This window comes from Diadema setosum, chromosome 4, assembly GCF_964275005.1.
Source record: "Diadema setosum chromosome 4, eeDiaSeto1, whole genome shotgun sequence".
NCBI classification, from domain to species: domain Eukaryota; kingdom Metazoa; phylum Echinodermata; class Echinoidea; order Diadematoida; family Diadematidae; genus Diadema; species Diadema setosum.
The window spans coordinates 11970412-11976924 of record NC_092688.1 but is presented as its reverse complement, the minus strand read 5'-3'; the positions used below and the strand labels follow the sequence as shown (position 1 = coordinate 11976924).

The 6513-nt window shown below is 38.1% G+C and overlaps 1 non-coding gene across 1 annotated transcript; it reads left to right on the top strand.

Moving 5' to 3' along the window:
• The first annotated feature begins 1622 nt into the window (after window positions 1-1622).
• Trnaa-ugc (transfer RNA alanine (anticodon UGC)) lies at window positions 1623-1695 on the top strand. The gene has a single exon. It is a non-coding gene; the product is annotated as a tRNA-Ala (tRNA).
• Window positions 1696-6513: the final 4818 nt, after the last annotated feature.

The window sequence follows — 6513 nt, the reverse complement described above, 5'->3', positions numbered from 1 at the left end:
ATAAAGTTAAAGAGCAGCTTTTTTTTTTTTTCACTGCCACCGGGGTTTGTACTTGTGTATGCATTATATCTAATGTCATTCCTATATACCTTCTGTATAGCTCATGTCATGTGAAGCATTCATGAATTGTTGCCATGAAAGAATTTCCTTCCGTTGAAAAAAAAAAGAAACCAAGAGAAAAGAAATAACATCAAACAACAAGCATAGAGATGGACAAAGCTTGTTACAAAGGGAATCCTGCCGACGGAATTTAGCTTTCGTTCCAGACCGGACTCGTATAGTACAAGGTGGTGTTTTTGTTTGTTTGTTTTTTTTTTTCTAATTTCACTTTGTGGAGTATCATAACATGGGTAAACAAATTCTTTCAGTTGCCCAGTTTCCATGTCCATTTATTATTCTTTTTTTTTCCAAACATTTGCAATAATGAGACGTCATATATCATCGAACAAAGAGACAACATAAAATATTTCCTCAAACTTCTCTAAATCATGTTGAATTACGTCACTTTCACCAATGATTATTCGAATTTCATACATCGTACTTGTAAAACGCAACTTAAGTGTGACAATCTTTGAGCTTTCAGAAGGCTTCATAACGCCGTGATTTCACGTACTATGTATTGTAAAAGACAGAAATTTGCAACGTGCAAGTGCTTGTCAAAATGCCTCAGATTAGAACGTTGTGGATGGTATAATCACCATGTGTGGAGACAATGACACACAACTCTAAAATTCGAAAAAAAAGTAAACCTTGTCCTAAAATCCAGACTAACGGTATTATACAGCGATCATTTGCGATCATTACCGCAAACTGTATTGTATGCTAATTGAACAAGAGGGCGTATACTGGGTTGGATCGTCTGCCCGTATCCCGTTGTCATCGCTCCAGTTTCCCGTGACCACGTTTGTTTCTTCTTTTTTTCGGCAAAAAAAAAAAATGCAATAATTGTTGAAGAAAGCAAGACAACAATAACAATGGCGACCAGCCTTTTGGGGAGCTAAAATACTAGCTCCATTCTCAGATGGCAGAGCGCTCGTTTTGCATGAGAGATGTACCAGGATTGATGCTCGGGTTTTCCTAGGTCAACGTCTTTTCATACCTATAGCTTGCTCTTGTTTAAACTAAAATTTTACTGCAATTTTCAGATAATACATCTGATTGGATACCTAAGAGGAAAATTATTTCAAAATGTCATTTAAATTCTTTCAAGTGATTAGACAGGATGAACAGAAGCTGCTCATACTGTCTCCAGCATGTTGTATTGGAAGTTCCCCTATAATCTTCGGAAATGGCAAAGGAGACTATCTTCCTTCCTCTCTGCATTTATCTTCAAGACATCAAATTTACATACTGAACAATCCTTTGTTTTGATGCCATCAAATACAGCGACCTTTTTTCCCCTACAACACACTGTTCAGAAACCGTTACGGGCTAACATAGCCCGTAGAGCTATACTGCTCCATGAGAAGCCAATAGTGAAATGGGGTAAGACAGCAGCAGATTTCGTCCTTTCAACTAACTCGGGTGGAACAGAGGTTGTCAAGAAACCGTGATTACTGAAGGAAATCACTCAACAAAGCAAGTTAGCTATAAGTATTTACCTTTAGATGTAAAAATGTTGAGGGGGGCTAGCTCAAATGGTAGAGCGCTCGTTTTGCATACGAGAGGTACCGGGATCGATACCCGGGCTCTCCAAGGAGAAAGTTTTTATTCTTTTAATTCCTTGTTGTCACTTTATATTGCTCTTAATTCATCATATAACTTTAAAACTATATTATCTCTTGGGACACATGAGAAAAAATAATTCAAAATGCCTTTAATATTGTTTAAAGGTGATTGGAGGCGTTTTACAGCTGCTGTTTCTGCTGCCAGCATGCCTTCTTGGACTTCTCCTGTCGTCTTCAGAAGTGGCATAGGATCGAGTATACGTAGCTTCGGCCCACCTTTAATCCTCAAGGCATCGAGTATGCACCGAGTATGCATGTCTAATACACATTAAACGTTTGCTTTGTTGCTGTCAGATACAGCGACTTTTGTATTACACCAAGAGATGGAACGGATTTGGTTCGAAGGTCAGTATGATAGCCAGCTTGGGGTCTCTTTAGATCACCATTTAAACATTTTCTTTTTGTATTTATGTGATGTCAGTATAGGTCACATGAATTGTATTCACAGATTCTAGGTCGATAATTCCATATAACCAAGCATCAACCGGCATCTACTCCAGTAATATGTCAAGATGACCAAGCAGGCGCTAGTGATCTTCTGCAGCTCGGCCTTGAACTCAACATTTTTTGCTGAAATCTTGGTTGATCATCTCAAGAGAATAATCTTTAAAGGCGTCTCCCAAAATGTCCCATGTAGTTCTGAGAAAGCTATAAGTAAGATCGGAGGGGCTCATTTCTTTAGATTTTCCCTATCATGTTGCTTTAGACGTTTTCGTACAGTCTGCGGCAGGGATGAGCCATACTGTTGCATCTTCCTGAACTGCAAGTCACCAAGTTTACCAGGATTGGAAAAGAAAAAAAAAGAAATAAGGTCACTTTGGCTGCAGTCCGATGTTTTTATTCCTCCACAAAACAGTGCCGAAGCCAAGGCAACGCTCTTCAAAAGCATGGTCTTCAACCGAGGATTCACCTTCCAGGGAACCAACTCAGGTGGTAGAGCGCTTGTGAGAAGTATATATTGGTACTTATGTCCAGGTTCGCCACCTGGGTCAATAATGTAATGATGTCAGGCTCATATTATTGCTCCCGTTTGTGCGCGCATCTGTAATCTGGTCCACTCAGATGATATAAGATACCAAACATAAAGCACACATGAAGTATTTTTAGTGTCATCTGACTGTCTGAGACTTGTCATCGGTAGGCCCCAACTCTCTTTAAACTGACCTGCTTACCTTTGACATCTCTGATGGACAGCAATCCAACCTTGCGTATGTACGGGTCGGTCTTATCAGCAATGACAGCATATGATCAGCGAAAACAAGATGTCATATCAACCACATGAAGTAATACCATACGGTAAATATTATGGCGGTCATCTGAATGTCTGAGACGTAATTGACTTTCACCAGTAAATCTCACCTGTGACATTAGCTGCGATGGATAGCAATCGGTCTTGTTGAAAAGGGTCGTACCATATTACAGCGTCTCCATTTTCTTCTCCACTTGCGCATGCACTTTCAATATAATGTGAATAATACATAGTGTACGAACCTTATTAATATGCTTGACGTTTGTGAGGGGGAGGGGTTCAAGATTTGTGAGAGAGCTAAGAAACAAGGGAAATGACCGTGTTTTATATTTCTAACATTTTTTTTTTTTTTGTCGTGTCTGTGTGACTTATTATTACGGAGTATTTGCTCGTGATTTGCTGCGGTGATGAGAACATCTCCTTCATTATCGCTTCAATACAACAAATATTACTGAAGAAAATAGAGGAAGCAGTACTAGCAGACTTGTCGGAGGAAACGATAAAAGTACAGTCAAAATTGCCTTAGCGGTCACCTGTCTATAGCAGCCGCTTACCGTATACGGGCACTATAAAGACAAATCCCCCGAGAGAAAAATGTGTTTGTTCGTTTGTTTGCTTGTTTGTTTGCTTGTTTTATTTCAGTATCATAAGAAACCAATTAACACATCCATGCAGTCAGAAGAATGTTTTACATAAAGGTCAAGAAAAAAAAAACATACGGAGGTTAGCCCATTTTCAGTAGTGACAATGATTGTCACTTTTTCCGTCACATTATTGGGTGACCGCTTTAGACGGGTTTGACTGTAGTTGCAGCAGCAACAGGCCTTCTTTTCTTTATACTCTCGATCACTTGCAGTGCCATGTTAAAGGAAACCAAAACCCAAAGAGCAATGTGGATTGAGTGAAAGCAGCAACATTAGGAGAACACGTCAGTGAAAGTTTGAGGAAAATGGGACAGTCGATGCAAAAGTTATGAATTTGTAAAGTTTTGGTGTCGTAATGACTGGATAAGGAGACTACAAGAGTTCATGACGTCGTGCGTGGACAACAATATAAAGAAAATATGAAGATAATTCCACAAAAATTTATTTTTCATGAAAATTACACATTCCATCAGCTTGATACTGACATATGTTAAGGGTAGTAATTATTCCCCCTGCTTTCTAAAAGCGGTCAGTCAAGTGCTCTTTCATTACATAAGAAAAGTAAAAGCATGTTGAATTTTCATAATATTTCCTTTATATTGTTGTCCACACCTGATGTCATAAGCTCAAGTAGTCTCCTTATCCAGTAATTCCAATACCAAAACTTTTAAAATTCATAACTTTTGCATCGAGTGTCCGATTTTCCTCAAACTTTCACTGATGTGTTCTACTAATGTTGCTTCTTTCACTCAATCCACATTTCTCTTTGGGTTTTGGTTTCCTTTCAAAATCTTCGCTGCCTGCATGCATCATTTGCAAGGTGCAACGAGATACTTGTATATTATCTGCACAACATGCTCTCTCATTTTCATGATGAATATGTGTGGTCAAAACAAAAGGCTTGTTTTGGTTGCAGTGTTGATGACGAAGTGATGGCATCACCGCCGTTATTGGACACTACATTCTTGTAAGCCGATTGCACAAAACTATATATATATATATATATATATATATATATATATATATATATATATATATATATATATATATTACCTTGTCTCGATGTTGCGTTTTGAGCTCAGCTTTTTGTTTGACCATGACACATCATCAGGATACCTCTCTACTGGAAGTTTTCAACTGCAGCCTGAACAGCTCCACCTTTATTAATTGCTGACAACATCTTGCCGTTGTTTACCTGTTGCCAGTAACGCCTACCCCTCTCGTATGCTGCAATGGTCGTGGACGTTTATGAAGGTAGAGTCGAAAGAAAATCAGACATTCATCCACTACGACATCAACATAATAGAGGTGCAGTTAGCTTTACTCAAGGACCCTCGACATCCATGAGGTAAAACAGTCAAGGCACACAGCATCAATAATACTGCATCTAGGAGTGTGTACACCTTAACTTAAGGTACACCTTCACGCAAGTTACAATTCATGTAGCAGTCCTTGTACAGCACTCGATAACATATCTGTTCCTTTTTTGTACCCTTTTTATCTGCGTTTCTCAGCTGACTCTTGACAAAGCAGTTAGGCTAAGTGATAAAAGGGGATTGTTATCCCAACTTTCACTGCACGAATGTTGACGCACCCTCGGTAAGAAGTACAGGGGGATAAAGCTTATGATCATAGTGCTGTATACTCTATTGCAATGACACTTCAGTTCTTTGCGCTATCACTGTCACCTTTTGGGGACTGTTTTTGTTCCTCCCTTGTAGCGGTGGCATAATCTTTGAGGAGAGAGGCATTGTTTCAGAGCAAGTATCCTTCCTCGTTTCCTCATTGGCGGAGTTTGGGGGCTAGGTGATCTTCAAGCTCTCAATGCAGAGTGCAAGTGAATATGTCACGTCTGCTCTCCACCAAAGACTTCATGTTGACAATATGGTTAACATCAACAACAAAAAGATGGGAAAGTTCTTGAAATCTTACTATCTTGATTAGCCTTTTTGACATATATGAGAGAAATATTTTGAGATGTATTTCAAGTAAAGTTCTCAATAAGTATTCAATGTTTGCTTAAGATAGATTGTGACAATAAATGTATTTTGTTTTTTACTATAGGTTTTTGGACTATTTATAAGTTAATCGTAGGTCGTAATATTCAATGAAAGATAAACGAATTCACTGCGGCTAAACACATATTTCAAAAGAGAAATCGTGAAAAGAAGGGGAAATCCTCCAAATATCACTCACACGAGACAGAGTATATGCTTTTATACCAAGACAGTTGGTGTATGTTATTTTTTTGGGGAAAAAAAAAAACCTCGGTTATTTGCATGATCTTTATGTTAAAGATAATGTCAATGTTTTGTTGATGTTGTTTTTTTCTTCAAATTATTGATTTGTCTATTGTGATGATTTTGTCATGATGTAATATGACTTGTGTTGTAAAGTTGTTTTGTGTTTTTGAATGCATATATATATATATATATATATATATATATATATATATATATATATATATTATATAATGAATCATCCGATGAGGTAAAGAGAAAAAAACAAGACATTCACAAGATGTGAGAGACCTAAATTGTATATTTCATGGTGTATCCACAGTCAGACAGAACTCTAATGTTCGCAAGCAGATTCTACACCTCCTCGATCACTATCTCCCATAATTTTATACCCTCCTCTCTGGTTCCACCGCCTCGTCTTTGCATTCCGTTTCCCTCTGATCTCAAAGTAGATATCTTTGATGCTCTCATGGTTGTACAGGTGTGTTTCCCTGCTGACTCAAATGAGGAAAAGTAGAGGAAGGAGGTCAACAGCGATTGGTTTTTGTTTGTTTCCTAGGAGCTAAAATCACTTCAGAGAGGTCAGTTGTGTAAAAAAAAAAAAAAAGACAACATGCTGTAACTACCACTTATGGCATAAATTCAACTGCTCT